Source organism: Lepus europaeus, chromosome 13 (genome assembly GCF_033115175.1).
Source record: "Lepus europaeus isolate LE1 chromosome 13, mLepTim1.pri, whole genome shotgun sequence".
Taxonomy (NCBI): Eukaryota; Metazoa; Chordata; class Mammalia; order Lagomorpha; family Leporidae; genus Lepus; species Lepus europaeus.
Window position 1 is genome coordinate 98,867,467 of NC_084839.1, and position 20,343 is coordinate 98,887,809.

At 43.4% G+C, this 20,343-nt stretch overlaps 1 pseudogene; it reads right to left on the reverse strand.

Moving 5' to 3' along the window:
- Positions 1 to 14,137: 14,137 nt before the first annotated feature.
- On the reverse strand, positions 14,138 to 20,116 carry LOC133772439 (exosome complex component RRP40-like; annotated as a pseudogene).
- Between the last annotated feature and the right edge of the window lie 227 nt (positions 20,117 to 20,343).

The window sequence follows — 20,343 nt, forward strand, 5'->3', positions numbered from 1 at the left end:
TTGCTACTACTACTACTGGTGTAGAAAAGATCATCTCTTTGTGTGGTACTGCAAGCCTGCAGAGCTCACTGTCCACAACGGTAGGGGGCAGCAGATGGGAGCTGGGCATGTGGGGGCCTCCTCTTCCTGCAGGCTGTGTTGCCCATAGCAGCTGCAAGCCCGGGGAGCTGCTGACATCACATGGTGGTATGGATGACTGGGTCACAGCCAGAATTTCTGGGGCATCTGCTCTTTCATATCCCTTGGTGATGAGCTGATGTGTGTGAGTCAGGGATGAGCCCCATATTAAAGGATGTACAGGGAGATTTGCAACAATGGCATTGGTACATTTCTGGTGAGGCTTTAGCTGCAGAGGGATACAAAGGAGAAAATAGTGAGTGCCCAGCTCTGCCACCCTCCCAGGGAACTTGCTCAGCTCACACACAAGCTGCCATGTCCTTGTGTGCATGTGTGCATTTATAGGCATGTGTATGTGTGGTGCAGCTCCTGGGTTCATGTCTGTGTGCATTCAATTGTGTGCATTGAATTCTGTCCCTATAACAAACATAGGTTGCAATCCCAACCCCCAGCACCTGCCAATGGGAACTTATTTGGAAACAGAGCCATTTTAGTGTGGGGTGTGAAGAGAAAGAGAGAGAGAAAGAGGGAGGGGGGAGAGGAAGAGAGAGGGAGGTGGAAAGAGGGAGGGGGGAGGGAGAGAGAGAATATTTTCCATCTGCTGGTTCACTCCCTAAAAGGCCACAGCCAGGGCTGGGGCCAGATCAAATCCCATGTGGGTGGCAGGGACCCAAACACTTGGGCCATCTTCTGCTGCTTTCCCAGGCGCATCAGTAGGGAGCTGGATTGGAAATGGAGTAGCTGAGACTCAAACCAGTGCCCCTATAGGATCTTGGCTTCCTAGGTGTAGACTTTACCCACTGGGCCACAATGCTGAGCCTCTGACTGCTGTTGTTATGCAGTGGAAGTATAGTTAGTTGTCTGTGTGCGTGGGTCCTGCCACTGTCAGAAAATACACTGAAAGTGGTAGGCATTAGCTGCAGGGGTCAAGAGGCTGCTTGGGACACCTGCATCTTGTATCAGAGGAACTGGGTTTGAGCCCTGGTTCTACTCTTGGTTCGAGCTTTCTGCTAATGTAGGCTGAGGGAGGCAGCAGTGATGGCTCAAGTACTTGGGTCCCTGCTACTCCTATGGGGGACTTGGATGGAGCTCCCACTACTTCACCTGGCCCAGTCCTGGCTGTTGTGGGCATTTGGGGAATGAATCAACAGGTAGAGAGAACTAACCCCTCCTATCTTCCCTTCCATCTGCTCCTCTTTCCTCCCTTGCCCTCATCTTCCCTTCCCTCCCCTTCCCTCTCCTCCCCTTCCTTTTCCTTCCATTCCCTTTCCTTCACCCATGTGGGAGGCCAGGATGCAGTTACCAGCTCCTGGCTTCAGCCTGGTCCAGCTCTGGTTGTTGTCACTATTCGGAGAATGAGCTAGTGGAAGATTCCGTCTCTGTCTCTGTCTCTGTCTGTCTCTCTCTCCCCTCCCACCCCTATCTGTCTCACACAAAAACACACACTCTGCCTTTCAAATAAATTCATATTTTAAAAATACAATACATTGGAAGCTGTGCAAAAGTTCTGGGAGTACACTATGGCACTGATTTAATGGAGTTGAATGTCTCTGGGCAGCCAAGGAGTACTGTATCTACTGCCTCAGAATGATGCTACAATGTGTCATCGCCATGCAATCTGGACAGGTGCAAATATACAATTTATCCTCTCTTTGTCTGCACCCATTTCACACCCAGGCCAGTCTTATCTTTTCTGTTCCAATAGCTTTGAGATATGGGGTAAGGCCAGTGCCCAGCCCAAAAGACACAACCACTGGTCTTTTTTATTTCCCAAACACCCAAATCGAATCTCAGAGCCTTAAATAAATGCATAGCATAGAAAAAGAAAAAAAAAAAGGCCGGCACCATGGCTCACTTGGTTAATCCTCCGCCTGCGGCACTGGCATCCCATATGGGCACTGGGTTCTAGTCCTGGCTGCTCCTCTTCCAGTCCAGCTCTCTGCTGTGGCCTGGGAAGGCAGTGGAGGATGGCCCAAGTCCTTGGGCCCTGCACCCACAAGGGAGACCAGGAGGAAGCACCTGGCTCCTGGCCTCGGCTCAGCCTAGCTCCGGCCACAGTGGCCATTTTGGGGGGTGAACCAACGGAAGGAAGATCTTTCTCTCTGTCTCTCTAACTCTGCCTGTCAAAAAAAATTGGGGGGGGGGGGTTTGAGTGCTTGGTTCAGACTTTTTATGTGCTTCTGAAGCAGCAAGTTCTCCCTGACTGGTCAATGTGTATGCTAATGAGACACGCTACATGAACCAATCAGCTGCTGTCTTCTGGGTTGCTGCCTCATTAAGGTTGAACTTTGGAGGTCAAGTTGCATGGCTCAGACTTTTATGTGCTTCTGAAGCAGCGAATTCTTTCTAATTGGTTGGTGTGAATGCTAATGAGGAATGCTACCCGAACCAATCAGCTGCTGTGTCCTGGGTTGCTGCCTCTCTTAAGGTTGAGCTTTGCAGGTCGCGTTGCCTTGCTCAGACATTTTATGTGCTTCTGAAGCAGCAAGTTCTCCCTGACTGCTCAATGTGCATGATAATGAGACACGCTATGTGGACCAATCAGCTGCTGTCTCCTGGGTTGCTGCCTCCGTTAAGGTTGAGCTTTGCAGGTCGAGTTGCTTTGCTCAGACTTTTTATGCGCTTCTGAAGCAGCAAGTATTCCCTGATTGGTCAATGTCCTGCTAATAAGGCATGCTACCTGAATGAATCCCGAAACTGACATGGGAGTAGCCTGTCTTGCAGAAGTTTACAGGGTTCTCAATCAAGTGCATTTGGTAGATTCAACATCTGGAATCCTTTTCTCTTTGGCCATTGGAAGTTCAGAACTGAATCTGGACCAAGAGCTAAAATGGAGAATGCATTAGGATTATCATCTTGGCAGACAGTTTTACTCTTCATAGCATGTCCAGCTTGACCCTGGGTACTGTTTTTTATGCTGGGGTTTGTGTTTTTCCTCTCTCTTTTTTTCATGCACATCCCCTAAACGACTTGTATAAATTGACTTTGATGCATTTATCCTGTAAGTTTTATTGTATCTCACACCTTTGGTAGGCATTCTACTCTTATTGTGGACAAAAATGCGTCTAAACTTTCAAGTTGAGAAAATACAAGTGCTTTTCTTCCAAAGCACAGGTTCAATGTTCAATGTGTGTTTGTATGTATATAAGTGTGTGTGTGTTGGGGGAGGTGGAGATAGTCATTCTTTGCCATTTCAACTATATGCCCAGGAAACAAAAATGATTCTCAGATCCAACCCTAATTGCTGCCATTTGTGGAGATTTGGTGGCTTTTCTATTGTGTCAACCACAATTCTGTGTATGCCTTGGTTTGTTCTTATATTTATATATGGTGTGACAACTTATTTGTCTATGTGGCTACCAGTGTTTTGGTTTTTTTTTTTTTTTTACTGTAAACCCCTTTTTCCTCTTTATGAACCTATGTATTCCTGGGTTATGAATTTGTAGGGCTTGGGGGAGGGTATCCTATCTGCAGGGCCTCCTGTCTTGGTCTGATGCTTTATTAAAGATTTATCTATATATTTGCAAGGCAGAGGTATATGGAGAGAGGAAAAGTCAGAGAGAGAGAGAGAGAGAGAGAGAGGAAGAGAGAATGAAGGAAGGTGGGAGAGAGAGACAGAGAGAGATAAAGAATCTTCCATCTTCTGGTTCATTCCCCAAATGGCTACAACAGCCAGAGCTGGGCCAGACTGCAGCAGAGCTTGGAGCTCCACATAGGTCTCCCATGTGGGTTTTTGGGGTCCAGGTATTTGTGTCATCTTCGGCTGCTTTGCTAGGCCACAGTAGAGAGCTGGATCAGAAGTAGAGCAGCCAGGACTTGAGCCAGCACCCACACTACACACCTTTCTCAGTCTATCCAAAGATATATCCAAAACAAATTCTAGATACCAATCCTCAAACTATACCTGGCTGACACCAAAATATTGCATTCATGGATTCCCTGGGGAGGTGGGGAGACAACTCCACTCTTAACTCCAAAATCATTAATGATATCTAAACTCTAAACTACTGCTTAACAAATAACAGTCAGAACCAAAGCATGATCTTTGACCCTCTTAACAAAAATCAATATTTATAATAACTGGTTTGTTTCTCACATTTATATTGAAAGACACAACAAGTTCTGTAGGTTAATGGGGGTGAGCATTTACAGTAGCAGCTACTACAGTAGTCAGCTGCTACACTGACATCTCATATCAATGTGTCTGGGTTCAATTTCTGGTTCTGCTCCTGATTCCAGCTTCCTGCTAATGTGCATCCTGTTAGGGAACAAGTAGTGGCTCAAGTGGTTGGCTCTGTGCCACCCGAGTAGGGGACCTAGATTGAGATTGCGGTTCTTGGGACATGGCCTGTACCTGCACACTGGCAGGAAGCACTCCAGCGAACCACATCTTCAGTAACACCAGATCATTGTGGTACAGTCACAGGTGAGTGGGGAAGAAAATTATAGCTGGCCTGAACTCTAGGAAAGTGAGGTAGGGAGGTGGGAGCAGGACAAGTCTGCTTCCTCGACTTAGAACCAGAGTCACCAGACCTCTGGATGCTACTGCCACCTGTTGCTTCCCAGACTACTGTACCTGGGACATTGACACACTTCTGTGGCTTGGAATGGGATCACATAGAGGGTGAGGATGAAATTTATTGAGGTGCAAGAGATCAAGTGGTAGGAGTCCAAAGGAAAATTCACTGATCTTCTTACTAGCATATAGCATGATGAGAACCAAGGAAAAGGTAGGTAGGTCTAAGCAAAAGAGTGGCATAATCTGGAATGCAAGACATACATTTTAAAATATGAAGAGAAATCCATTGAACATGAAGAAGGGCAAATAGAAACATGTAGCAGTATAAAAGTGAAGGTTGTCACATGTAAACCTGCGATTCCAAAATAAGAGGAAAGACTCTCAGAGGCCACGGGGAGATTCCAAGACTTCCTGTTACCAACACTATACTTTGTGGGAGCCCATAGGTCCATGACAAAGCTAAGGGAAAAGGAAATCATACCTAGGCCCATGACATTTGCTAAAGCCCAAAGAAGGACCTAATAGGGGCCAGTGCTGTGGCGCAGTGGGTTAATCCTCCGCCTTTGGCTCCTGCATCCCATATGGGTGCTGGTTTGAGTCCTGGCTGCTACTCTTCTGATCCAGCTCTGTGCTATAGCCTGGGAAAGCAGTAGAATATGGCCCAAGTGCTTGGGCACCTGCACCTGCTTGGAGACCTGGAGGAAGCTCCTGGCTTCAGATCGGCTCAGCTGCGGGCATTGTGGCCATTTTGGGGAGTGAACCAGTGGATGGACAACCCTTCTCTTTGTCTCTCACTCTCACTGTCTGTAACCCTGCCTTTCAAATAAATAAATAAAATCTTAAAAAAAAGACCTAAGAACCAGAGGGGAGAAATAAAAACTAAAAAAAGATGATGCAAATGTATGCTGAGGGCTTTCAAAGCCACCGCAGTCTCACTAAAACACAGAAGGTCCATGCTTCCATGAAACAAGTGAAAAATAGAAGATTTCATGCTTTTGAATCATCAGTGACAGATCAAATGAAATTAGGTGTTATGCAGGAATGAAAAGTGCATATGAAATCACCAAAGAAATGGAGAAGGCCAAGAGTAGCTGATGTGGGGTCCATGTTATCATCTGTCCATCAATTTGCTCTGAATCCTCAACTTACCTTGGGTGAAGAAATCATGTCTAGACCAAACTCCTTGATGATAAGATCAACCCAGTCATGAAAAATAACCAGTGTTCACCTGAGAGTGATGGGGCTGACAGTGAAGATCTTTTTTTCCTGTTGGATACCTTTTTCCCTGCCACTATGCCCCTAAATGAATATCTGCCCTACCACTCTGGAGGAATGATGAGAGGCTGGAGGGAGTGGACCCCTCCCAGGACAATGACGACTTTCAAGACAGTGCCTGTTAATTAGCCTGGTACCTGCAGTGAGAAAACATGGAGCTGACCCGTTGTTATGCAATAGACTCAAAGCACAACCAGAAAACTACTTGTACTGCTTTAGGCCACTAAATATTGGAATTACTTGTTACTCCAGCATAACAGAACCTATCCTTGTTGACAAATCAGATATGTTCTGTTTTACTGGAAATTGAAGACACACGATTGGAAGTTTCATAAATACAAAATTTTGTGCAACACACACACACTATAATATAGTTTAGAAAGATGTAATGAATTGCTTTAGCAATTTTGCTAAGTATTCTGTACCTAAAATCCCATCTATGGGAAAATTGATGAGTTCCTCTACACCTGAAGCATCTGTATTGAATGATCTCTAAATGTTCAATTAGACAAATTAACCCAGAACTTCAGGATCTCTAAATCTTATGGCTAAAAAAGAAAAAAAATTTTTCTCAAATATTCCTTTGATTCAAACCACTGACTCATCCCCAAGTTATCTTTTTGTTGGGCATTGCCTAAAATCTCCATTACAATATGGCGCCTGAAGGATGTTGGCGGGGCGTGTCTGCGGCTGCCGTGGTTAAGCTCCGTAGATCAGACCACCGGCAGGGATAGGTCCGCTTTAGTTCCAGACATGTGGACAGTGCATGATCCCTATGCTTTACTTCAGGTGGCCCTGTGCATGGTCCACCCGTGCCTGCGTGACCTTTAAGCTGATTGGCTCCTCTACTGCGCATGTCCTTCATAAGCTTTATAAGCCTGTACACTTCCTCAATAAAGCAATTCCTGTTTTGATAGAACTTATGGGTGCTTGTGGTGTGTTCATCACCCATCGACCTCACCTCTCCCGTTCACCTTGTTGGGGAGTGCTTATGCTGCCCCTGCTGGTCAGGGGCTAGCATTGGGCTTGAGACCCCAACATCTTTTCACTTTTTTTTTGTTTTAAATCTTTTTGACAGAGTTATAGACAGTGAGAGAGAGAGAGAGAGAAAGGCCTTCCTGCCGTTGGTTGACTCCCCAAATGGCTGCGACGGCCAGCGCACTGTGCCAATCCAAAGCCAGGAGCCAGGTGCTTCTCCTGGTCTCCCATGCGAGTGCAGGGCCCAAGCACTTGGATCATCCTCCATCGCATTCCCGGGCCACAGCAGAGAGCTGGACTGGAAGAGGAGTAACCGGGACTAGAACCCGGCGACCATATGGGATGTCGGCGCCACAGGCAGAGGATTAGCCAAGTGAGCCACGGAGCTGGCCTCTTTTCACTTTTTAATATCATTTTTCCAGCAATAAGTTCCCTGAGTGCCAGCATTCTTTTCACTCCTTGCATGTTTCTCATGTTTGGTGGGCGATATTTTATCATTTATTTTCCTAGGGAAATAACTCATGCAACTTCTGATACTAGCTACTGTTATTGACCAATTGATATGTTTTAGATTTACTTGTTTCTAAACTGTTTAACTTTTATTTGTTCTTGTTGAAAGATCTAGTAGCACAAGTATATTATTGTCTTAGCCTTGCTTGGCTGCTACAAACAAAATTCCTTAGACTAGGTGATTTACAAACAATGCAAAGTATGCTCACAGTTTTGGAGGCTGAATTCTAAAATGAAAGTGCTGACACATTCCATCTTGTGTGAATGCTTACTCCCTAATTCATAGATGGTACCAGTTGCTTTGTCCTCCCATGACAGGAGGGGCAAGGGTGCTTCCATAGCCTCTATAGTAAGAGAATTAACCCCATTCATGAGGGTGGAGCCTGCATGACTGGATCACTTCCCAAACTCTCACCTCATAGTAGTATGGCAATGGGCAGGTTCCAACAGATGAATTTTGGAGGGACACCAACAGTCACACTACAGCAATTAGCCTAATAACTTCCAGGTAAAACGCCCTTCTCTTCTGAAAAAAGGCCTGGATTTTCTGCTACTGAATTTGTGGCTACTTACATATTGCATTAAAATCTTAATTCAGTTATTATTTAACAAATCCCTACCATGTGTCAGTGGTATAGCTTATATACGAATTATCAAACTATTATTTAATATATTACATCTAGAATTACATAATCCTGTGTTGTTTTGAAGCTTGTGAGCTCACTATAAAGCTAGTAGGAACAATTCAAAAGGATGTGGGGAAACTGTCTTCTGTCCATAACTCAGAGGATCATATTCTGCCTTGAATCCTTGGGGCTTAGTTTATAATCTGAGTAAATTGATGAGTTTTTAAGCAAGTATGTAAGGTCGAAAAAGCAATACTTTTTAAAAAATTCTAATATCTGCTAAGCTCCACTTCAGACCATAATAATCTGGAGATCAGGCCCCTACTACAAGAATTTAACACCAAGCATTAAAGACTTAGAATATATTTTTCCAAACCTGATTGTCTTTGTTAGGCAACTCAGTATCTTGGTAAATTAAGGCAGAAGGACTTGAGGTCTTCTTGCACCTGTGGGAACAGGAAGTGCTTCAGAAAGGAACACTTGAGTTTGACTTTGTTTTGCCTATTGCAATCATTGGTATCTTTCTACTTTGCTTTATAGAACTAGGGGTTGAGATAGGCACTTAGTCTCTTAAATGAGGGGCTAGTTCTTTGAAAACACTAAGTCCTAAATTTCTCTCCGATATAACAACTTCACTTTTTAAAAAAGATTTATTTATTTATTGAAAGGCAAAGTTACAGAGAGACAGAGGCACAGAGAGAGAGGTCTTCTATCTGCTGGTTCACTCCCCAAATGGCTGAAATGGCCGGAGCTGAGCCAGGCAGAAGCCAGGAGCCAGGAGTTTCCTCCAAGTCTTCCATGCAGGTGCAAGGGCCCGAGGACTTGGGTCTTCCTCTGCTGCCTTCCCAGGCCATAGCAGAGAGCTGGATTGGAAGTGGAGCAGCCAGGACTCAAAATGGAACCCATTTGGGATGCTGGCACTGCTGGTGGTGGCCTTACCCCCTCCACCTCAGCACTGGCCCCACAGCTCGTTCTCTCCAGACACACGAGTCCAAAGACAACAGGTAACAGCTGCTTTCTTCTTCTGCAATCCCCTTATTTTGAGTAAACAGTCATATTTTTCTGTTGTTATTCTCAGTGCAAATTTCCCCAAAAGTGACAGTCTCAAAACCGAAGACTTGTTGGCTTGGGTTCCTTGGAATTTGAGGCAGGATTGGCAGGGGAAGGAGGGAAAAGTCAGAGCTCCAACTTCTCCTTAGCCTGGGTCTTGAGCCTCCAGTTATCCTGATCTTGAAGAGGTTTTTAGAGATTCTGCCCTCATCTGGGAAAGTCATCTTGTTGCTTCTTGCCTGAGTCTCCTGTCAATGAAGTCTTCGTGTCTGTTCTTTTCTCCCAGCTTTTTGGGGGAAATCAAACCTCAGTTTAGATGTCTCATTTCAGTGGGCTGAAAAGAAGTACAGCCACTGACGTAGATAAATACTGAAACAAATGGGCCAGGGCACACTGTGGGGTCTCTAAGAGAGCCTCCCTCCTTCCACCTCGTGCTCCTCGGTTGGCAGCAGCCGTGCTGGATCGGGGCGGGGACTCTGAGTGGTACAGGATGGGATGAAGAGAGATGGATGGACCAGGCTGTAAGGAAAGACAATTTCTACTGACCATTAGCAAAAAGTAATTGTCCCACGTGCCCCTAGAGGAGGCGGATCATCCCCCAGGCAGATGCATGCAGTGGAATCCAGGCCTCCCTCCTTCCTCCACGGCACCCACACCGCTGGCATCCCCACTTCTGGACCTCACCCCAAAGCCCAGCCAAACAACGAACAAGAGGAAGCCTCGGGCTATAGGGAAGCGGTTCACCGGGTGGGTCTGGAAACAGGAGTGGGCATGGGTGGCAGGCATCAGGAACGGCCCTGCACACTGCTGGACACCCACAGTTACCCCGCACTCCCCTGGTCCGCCAGCGGGCCCTCCAGCCCCCGCCCCCACCCTTGCTGGCCCGCTGAGAGATGACCCAGAGCAGCGGTAGCTCGGGCTCCACTTGCTCAGCACCAACAGTGGTCCGCGCCCCGCAGGCAGCTCTTGCAGCTCCAGTTTCCGAGCCCGCATTCGCAGCAAGTCCGCCGAGGCGCTGTGGTGGGATACAAGTGGAGGCCGCTGTGGGCTGCAGCAGGGGCCCTTGGCCTGCGAGCTGCTCCTGCAGACTCCGGTAATAAAATCTGTAAAGTTTTTTTTTTTTTTTTTTTTTAAATTCCATCGTAAACACTCCATGTAATTGCCGTCTGGTGGACTTTCAAGAAAACGCCAAACACTTATTGTTTATAACTAAACATTCCCAGTAACTGAACACTGCCTACACTAGGCACTCATCTTATTATTTTCAAAATGCTATCTATTTATTTACATTTTATTTGCAAGAGATCATTCCATTCAACCATTCACTCTACAAATGCCACAACAACCAGGCCTGGGCCAGGAGGCCAGGCCTCAGTATGGGTCTCCCATGTGGGTGACAGGGACCCAGATACCTCAGCTATTATCTGTTGCCGCCCCAGGACTTGCATTAGCAGGAAGAACATTAGACCAGAATTAGAACAGAGCAAGAACATGGACCAGGCACTCTTATATAGATGTGGGCATCTTGCCTGCTTCTCCGAACGCCAATCCCCAGTCCTCTTTGTATATGAACCTTCAAGATATGGTGATAGTCACTGCTGCAGGTTTGTATTCCTGTTTTGGGTTCTTAATATGTACATATTTTATTAAAATATTTTGTATGCCAAGAAAGTGATTTTTCTTCACCTAAAGGAGTCTCACCTCCTGCAATCAGTGGAGACAGAGAGTACAATATTATGAAGCTTTATAGAATTTAAGCTAGTGTATAGGAACTGCATGTAAGTCATTTTTAAAATGAAACTGGTAGTACTTAAGGTGAATTTAAAAGTAATCCTGGAAATCCAAATGGCCAACAGGCACATGAAAAAATGTTCAAGATCACTAGCCATCAGGGAAATGCAAATCAAAACTACAATGAGGTTTCACCTCACCCCAGTGAGAATGGCTCACATACATAAATCTACCAACAATAGATGCTGGCAAGGATGTGGGGAAAAGGGACACTAACGCACTGTTGGAGGAAATGCAAACTGGTTAAGCCACTATGGAAGTCAGTCTGGAGATTCCTCAGAAACCTGAATATAACCCTACCATACAACCCAGCCATCCCACTCCTTGGAATTTACCCAAAGGAAATTAAATTGGCAAACAAAAACGCTGTCTGCACCTTAATGTTTATTGCAGCTCGATTCACAATAGCTAAGATCTGGAATCAACCTAAATGCCCATCAACAGTACTGGATAAAGAAATTATGGGATATGTACTCTATTGAATACTATACAGCAGTAAAAAACAATGAAATCCAGTCATTTGCAACAAAATGGAGGAATCTGGAACATATCACGCTGAGTGAAATAAGCCAGTACCAAAGGGACAAATATGTTATCCCTGATTGGCGACAACTAACTGAGCACCAAAAAGGAAACCTGGTGAAGTGAAATGGACACTATGAGAAATGGTGACTTGATCAGCCCTTGCTCTGACTGTTGATGAACAACTTAATACTTTATCCCTTTTAGTATTTTTTTTTGTTCTACTTAATACTATTGGTTGAACTCTGTAATTAATACACAATTACTCTTAAGTGTTGAAACAACTGAAAAGTGATCCCTGTTAAATATAAGAGTGGGAATAAGAGAGCGAGGAGATGTACAGTTTGAGACATGCTCAATCGGACTTGCCCCAAATGGTAGTTAGAAACGTGCCAGGGGATTCCAATACAATCCCATCAAGGTAGCATGTACCAATGCCATCTCACTAGTCCAAGTGATCAATTTCAGTTCACAATTGATCACACTGATAGGACTAAGAGTCAAAGGGATCACATAAACAAGACTAGTGTCTGCAAATACTAACTGATAGAATAAAAAAGGGAGAGAATGATCCAACATGGGAAGCGGGATACACAGCAGACTCATAGAATGACAGATGTCCTAAACAGCATTCTGGCCTCAGAATCAGCCTTTAAGGCATTTGGATCTGGCTAAAAAGCCCATGAGAGTATTTCAGGCATGGAAAGCCAAGACACTGTGGCAAAAAAAAAAAAAAAAATGACCTAAATGAAAGATCTCCACGAGTGAGATCCCAGTGGAAAGAACAGGTCATCAAAGAATGAGGTGCCTTTCTCTGAAGGGAGGAGAGAACTTCCACTTCGACTATGACCCTGTCTAAATATGATCAGAGTTGGTGAACTCAAAAGGCCTCCATAGCCTTGGCAACTCATGACAAGAGCCTAAGGTGATTACTAATGCCATAAACAAGAGTGTCAAATTGTTAAGTCAACAACACAAGTCACTGTGCACTTACTCCTCATGTGGGATCTCTGTCCTTAATGTGCTGTACATTGTGATTTAATGCTGTAACTAGTACTCAAACAGTATTTTACACTTTGTGTTTCTGTGTGGGTGCAAACTGTTGAAAGCTTTACTTAATATATGCTAAATTGATCTTCTGTATATAAAGAGAATTGAAAATGAATCTTGATGTGACTGGAAGGGGAGAGGGAGCGGGACAGGGGAGGGTTGCGGGTGGGAGGGACGTTATGGGGGGGAAGCCATTGTAACCCATAAGCTGTACTTTTGAAATTTATATTCATTACATAAAAGTTAAAAAAATTAATCCTGGGTGGACTTCTTGTAAGGATTTATTTATTCATTTGAAATCAGAGTAAGGCCGGTGCTGTGGTGCAACAGATTAAAGCTCTGGCCTGAAGTGCTGGCATCTCATATGGGCACTGGTTCGAGTCCTGGCTGCTCCTCTTCTGATCCAACTCTCTGCTATGGCCTGGGAAAGCAGTAGAAGATGGCCCAAGTCCTTGGGCCCCTGTACCCACATGGGGGACCTGGAAGAAGCTCCTGGCTCCTGACTTTGGATCAGCTCAGCTTCGGCCATTGCGGCTGTTTGGGGAGTGACCCCTCTCTCTGTTTCTATGTCTCTCTGTAATTCTGTCTTTCAAATAAAAAAAAATCTTTAAAAATCACAGTTAAAACATCTTTCATCCACTGGTTCACTCCACGAATGGTCACAATGGCCAAAGCTGAGCTGATCCAAAGCCAGGAGCCAGGAGCTTCATCAGGGTCTCTCATGAGGATGGCAGGGACCAAAAAATGAGGACCATCTTTCACTGATTTTCCCAGGTCATTAGCAAGGCTGAATCATAAGTTGAGCAACTGGGACTCAAACTGACACCATTATGGGTTGCCAGTGTCACAGGTGGCAGCTTTACCTGCTATGCAACAATACATGTCCCTTGGGTGGACTTTTTTTTTATATAACATTTAAGACGCTGCTTCTGATGCCAACCATCCCTTACCAGAGGGCCTGTGTTTGAGTCTCATCTCCACCTCAGATTCCCACTTCCTACCATCAGGCACCCTGCTGTAGGTGATGGTTCAAGTACTTGGGTCTGTGCCAGCAGATGGGAGACCCAGATTGGGTTAAAGGCTTCTGGCTTCAGTGTGGCTGCAGGTATTTTGGGGAGTGAACAAGTAGATAGGACTTCTCTCTCTCTACTTCTCCATATGTCTCACTACTATCATCAGACACTAATGATTGTATTTTAAAAATTGAAAGAGAGAGAGAGAGAGGGTAATTCCATTCTCTGGTTAACTCCCCAGAGGACTGCAGTAGTTGGGGCTGGGCCAGGCCAATACCAGGAGCCAGGAAGTCCACCGAAGTCTCACATGTATGACAGGGAACCAAATATTTGAGTCATATTCTGCCTACCAGCGCATGGTCAGGGAGCTGTATCACCTCAAAGCAGTCAAGATTTGAACTGACACTTCAAAATCATGTAAAAACCAATGAAACATAAAACTTACTTCTTAGTAAAGCCTATAGTACAGAATGAAAAATAATGCATCATTATTTTATAATTACTTTCTCCCCAACAAAGTATGGAGAAAACCAGTGACTCTCCTATTTAGGACTCTGATCAGACAGTATGTACAGTCACATCTTGACTTCTGGAAATTTAAAAGGCAGAGGTTTATCCAAAAAAGTTTCCTCCAGGAAACCCACAATTTCTTGGCTCAATTGTCTCATTTTAAAAATTCATATTTATCAACTTTCTATCAAAATGAAGATTTGTTTTCTTTGATCTGCTGTCATATGTTCACCAGATTCTAAAATATTTGAGAAAATTAAAATCTGCTGAATGGTCTTTGCCTTAACCCATATTCCATGCATTCCAAATACAGTCTCCACTGCATGTCTTCCCACTTCCCACATGATCTCACAATCTAGCACTGATAGCTTTGTAATTTGGTCCATGGTCACTTTCAAAAGGCCATCTTGTCCAATAATATTTGTTTCATTGATTCTTGCACACCTGTTAATCTCTGATTATGTATCATGATGAGCAAAGAAACTGACCATAGATAAGACCTCCAACCTGCATATTCAGCCTGTTTCTTTCAGTTGCACTTTCAAATGCCATGTAAGACAACAAACCTGGCTCGCTCCTTTCTACATCAACTTTTAATAGAGCTCCAGATGTAGCTATTACAAAGCCAGTCACATGGTCTCCTTTCCATGGAACATATAGCTTCTGCTGCAAGTCCACAGAGTAAATGCCACTGCTGGGCTCCAAGAGATGGGGCAGTCCCCAGAGCACCACAAACCGCAGCTGCACATCACGACTAACCTCAAGTGTGCACTGGCATTCAGGCCACATGTCACTCCCCTGCAGTGCCAGTGCCTTCTGCAATATTCCTGTCCTGAAGAAGCAGCACCTCACCTGGGAGTGCTATCTCATTGAGAACTGTGTGTGCCACCTGTACACTGTCACCTGTGAGACTCAGCCGCACTAAATAGAGATGGAAATATTTCTCTTCCTACTTGATTTCTGTGACATCTAACTGCACCAGCTATTTTTCTTTGCACTTTTCTTCTTTTTATTCATAGAAAAAAACCTCTTCAGGGAATTTTTTCTATATCTTCAGTTTCTTTTCTGTTAGATTGTGAACTTTTATTCTTTTAAATATCAAAATATGCTTCACAAGATTTTGACCTTGTCTTTATTTTAATCACTACTCTACCCATTGTCTGTTAATCATTCCACCTATTCTCTAGTTTCAATGATTACTTTATGCAGATGAATCAAAATGTATGTTTAGGATGTATTTGATAAATATAAATCAACTTCACAATAAAACAATGTACTTATACATGATTACAGCATTTTTTTTTAATTTTTTTTTTTTGACAGGCAGAGTGGACAGTGAGAGAGAGAGACAGAGAGAAAGGTCTTCCTTTTGCCGTTGGTTCACCCTCCAATGGCCGCCGCGGTAGCGCGCTGCGGCCGGCGCACCACGCTGTTCCGATGGCAGGAGCCAGGTGCTTCTCCTGGTCTCCCATGGGGTGCAGGACCCAAGGACTTGGGCCATCCTCCACTGCACTCCCTAGCCACAATGATTACAGCATTTTAAAAATTTCTTGAATCTTCTTTTTTAAAAAGGCATAGTGACAGAAAGAATAGAGACCTCCACTCACAGGCTCACTCCCCAAATGCCTTCAATGGTAAAGGATGGGTATTCGGAACCAGAAACTAACATTCTGAATCTCCCACATGAGTGTAAGGGACTCAAGAACCCGACGTTTTGTCAACTGTCTCCAAGGCACACCAGCAGGAAACTGAATTGGGAGCAGAAGTGGAAATTGATTTTAGGCTCATCAAAACAGAATGTTGGAGTATCATGTTGTAGCAACCATGTTGCTACATTTAAAACCATGTTTTAAATATGCATACAATTGTTTTAAAGAGCTATCGAACATAATTTTTACTGTGCTTGTGTTTTGGCTTAGAGCTGATTTACTCTTTTTCTAAAATTGTAATTCTTACGTGGTACTATATAATTGAAAAATTATTTTAAAGATTTATTTTCTATTTTACTTGAAAGGCAGAATTACCTAGAGAGACAGAGAGAAAGAGAGAGATCTTCCATCTTTAATCCCCTCCCCAAATGGCTCCAACAGCCAAGGCTGGACCAAGCTGAAGCCAGGAGCTTCTTCTGGGTCTCCTACTTGGGTGCAGGAGCCCAAGTATTTGCGCCATCTGCTGATTTCCTATGTGCATTAGCAGGGAGATGGATCATAAGTGGAGCAGCCAGGTCTTGATCTGGCACCCTTATGGGATGCCAGTATCATAGGCAGAGGCTTTACCTATCACACCACAATGCCAGCCCCTGTGGAAAAGTTTTTGTAAGTATATTTTGCCGGTGCCGCGGCTCACCAGGCTACTTTGCCTGCGGTGCTGGCACCCTGGGTTCTAGTCCTGGTCGGGGTGCCGGATTCTGTCCCAGTTGCTCCTCTTCCAGTCCAGCTCTCTGCTTTGGCCCAGGAGTGCAGCGGAGGATGGCTCAGGTCCTTGGGCCCTGTACCCACATGGGACACCAGGAGGAAGCACCTGGCTCCTGGCTTTGGATCGGTGCAGCGTGCCAGCCACAACGTGCTGGCTGCATTCAGCCATTGGGGGGGTGAACCAACGGAAAAAGGAAGACCTTTCTCTCTGTCTCTCTCTGTCTCTCTCTCACTGTCTAACTCTGCCTGTCAAAAAATAAAGAAATAAAGTATACTTTAATCATTCCTGACTTTCAGTCTCCTTAGTACAAAATAAAAAATCCTAAACATTCAACAAAAGGATATACTTAATCTCTTTCTAATTTACCTCTCTAACCTCAATTTATATCTTGTTTTTACAAGTACGGTAAGCTTTGACCAAATCAAACTATCTTCAGCTCTACTCCCAAGCTTTCTTCTATGGCTTTTCACTCTGCTTGAAGTACTTAGTTGCACTCAATCACTTTATATCCTAAATAATGCTTTGATGTTCAGCTAAGGAGTCCTCCTATGTGGGAGATTTTCCCTGATCTCTGCCTAAAACTTTGCAGAGTTGGCTGCTTCCCCTCCCACTACTGAGGATCCTGTGTAGTATGTGTTTTGATTATACATTAAATTTCATTTATTACAGTTGATGGTTTAATTAATGAAAGATATCCTTTAAATGATATGGATCATATCTCATATCTTTCTACATTTTAATGTTTCATGCTCAAAAATATGTCAAATGGATTGTCTAGAATACAGAAAAAATTGATATTGATTTTGTCAAGTAAAGCCACAAATAAACTTATTAAAATTTGATTGTTAATTTTAAGTGAAAGCTTATGTTTTATTGGTTCAATCAGTAAGTGTTTCAAAGTACATATGATTTTTATTATTTTTCCCCAAACCAAAAAATCAGAAACATAAATCTCCCTATCAAAGCTTAGGGAAGATACATATAGTATTGTTTTCATAAATATTAATTCAAATATTTTAAATGTACATAAAAACGTTTTAATATTAAATAGATACTAGTGTGCTAGTATCTATAGATACTAGAAAAAAGATAATAGCAGCCTGATTAATTAAAATAGCTATCCTATTTAAAGTAACTGAATATTCTAAAAAATTAATCCAATTATCTTTAAAGCGCATCTGACAAAATAAAGGGGAGCTGCTAGGACAAATTCAGGAGGAAAGATAAATTCAGGTGAGAAGAAGATGGAGCTCCTTCCTGTTTTGATTTGTTAAGATTTGTTCACCTTCTATAAATAAAATTATTTTTAAAAATTAGCTTTTCACGGACAGCGCTGCGGCTCACTTGGCTAATCCTCTGCCTGCAGTACCAATACCCCGAGTTCTAGTCCCAGTTGGGGTGCCGGACTCTGTCCCGGTTGCTCCTCTTCCAGTCTAGCTCTCTGCTGTGGCCCGGGAGGGCAGTGGAGGATGGCCCAAGTGCTTGGGCCCTGCACCTGCATGGGAGACCAGGAGGAACCACCTGGCTCTAGGCTTCGGATCGGCGCAGTGCACCAGCCGGTAGTGGCCATTTGGGGGGTGAACCAATGGAAGGAAGACCTTTCTCTTTGTCTCTTTCTCTCACTGTCTAACTCTGCCTGTCAAAAAAGAATTAGCTTTTCGAAAATTCATACACACATATAATTTGTTTTGTATTTATCTCCAAATTTGGAGCTCTCTGAAATTCTCTGTCAGCATGTTTGGTGTCTGGAGCTCTGCTGATGCTCCCTATATCAAGGTGGTTTTTTTCTAGCAGCTCGGGAGTAAGTTGACAGGGTCTTCATGCCTCAGAAGGATGCAATCAATTCTATTTCATCAGATACTTTTCTTGACTAGCATTACAGAATTTATTGCTGCTCAACACCCTATAATTTTGGAGTGTTTTCTGCTTTGCTACAATTAATTGAAAACAATTACTTTGAGATACATTTCAGCTACTGCTATCAATTTAGAAGAAATATTTCTTTAGAAAATGTTTGCCTTGAGCATTTCTTTCCTTTTGTGAACATTGTGGTTTGTGTTAGCTTAAAAGGTAAATCATATGAAATACCTCACATGATCTCAGTGATCTGTTCTTGAAAATCACATGAACAGCCATACGGTATACACAAAGCTACAACAAAGTGCTCTGAGGTTCTTTTCCATTATTGGAAACACCAAAAATTAGACTGAATCAGTTTAAATGTTAACAATTTTCTTAATTATAAATAAAATATAATACAATGTGCACATACAAGCACAAAGTTTAAACATAAACTTATGATCTCTAGAAAATTTCTTTGTGAGATTTGCATGACCTCTCTTGGTGCTAGGGGCTTTACTCAGAGCCAACTGGTTGGCATACCATGTTTACAAAGTTTTGTTTGAGCTTATAATGTTGTATTAGTTATTTTTGCATGTAATTCAACTAATTTGCCCTATTTAACTATGTGTTTCAACATTTTATATGTGACAAATTAAAAATGTTATTTGATAAGAAATAATCATTTGATTTTTAATTTAGAATCAGCATTTTTTGGGTCAGCTCAGTTGAGCAGTTCCTTTGATCCTCTGGTATCAAAAATAAGGGCTGAGTCATCTAGTGCCTTGACTGAGGCTGGGGCATTGAAGATGGCCTCACTAACATGTCTGGTGTTTTGTGCTGGCTCTTGACTAGGCCCTGTTTTTCCAACAGGCAGGCCCCAGTCTTCATCAAATGATGACTGTGCCAAATAAGGAAAATTCTATCAGGCAAATACTTTTTAAAAAGTATTTATTTATTTATATATTTGAAAGGCAGAGTAACAGAGAGAGGAGAGGCAGAGAGAGAGAGAGAGAGAGGAAGAGAGAGAGAGAGAGAGAGAGAGAGAGAGAGAAGAGAAGTCTTTCATCTGCTGGTTCACTCCCCAGATGGCCACAATGGCCAGAGCTGCGCTGATCTGAAGCCAGGAGCCAGGAGCTTCCTCTGGGTCTTCCAATGCATGTGCAGGGGCCCAAGGACTTGAATAATCCTCCACTGCTTTCCCAGGCCATAGTAGAGAGCTGGACCAGAAGTGGAGCAGCCAGGACACAAGCCAGTGCCCTTATGGGATGCTGGCACTGTGGGCAGTGGCCTTCCCGCTACACCAAAGCGCCAGCCTCTAGGCAAACACTTTTAAAAACTCTGCCTCATTTACTGATGTCCCACTGACTAAAGCAAATGAAATGGCAAAATCAAGGGCCATTGTCTGGAAGGACTATGTGAGAGTGTAGATACCTGGAGGTATATCATTTGGAAACCTTATTGGAAAACTATATACCATAAACATTTTCCTAAAACTTGTGGGCAAAAATGTAATGTTACAAGATGCATCCTTTTATGCTACTTAAGGTATGTAAAAGTAATGGGCATTGTAGTGAAAACCCTATTGTGGATTCCTGTGAGGTGTAACTGTATTAATAGGAAAATAGTTAATTATAACTAAATATTTCTTATGTAGTATAAAGTTTAGCAACAGCATGATGTTCCTCTTTTTGTTAGACTGTAATTTATTCAAACAGTCTTTAAAATTTTAAATTAGGGACTGTTGTTGTAATGCAACAGGTTAAGCCACTCCCTGTAAAGTGGAATCTCATATCAGAATGCCAGTTCATATCATGGCTGATCTTCTGCTCAAGCTCCTAGCTCATATTCCTGGGAGGGCAACAAAAGATGACCCAAGTACTTGGGCTACTGCCGTTCATATGCGAGTTCCAGTCTCTTGACTTTGGCCTGTCCCAGCCACGGTCATTGTGGCCATTTGAGGAGTAAAGCAGGAGATGGAAAATCTCTCTCTCTCTCTCTCCCTCTCTCTCTCTCTCTATCTCTCATATGTGTGTATAAATGTTACATGTTATATACAGTCACTCTGCCTTTCAAATAAATGCGTAAATATTTTCATTATTTACAATAGCATGATTTATGCAGTTAT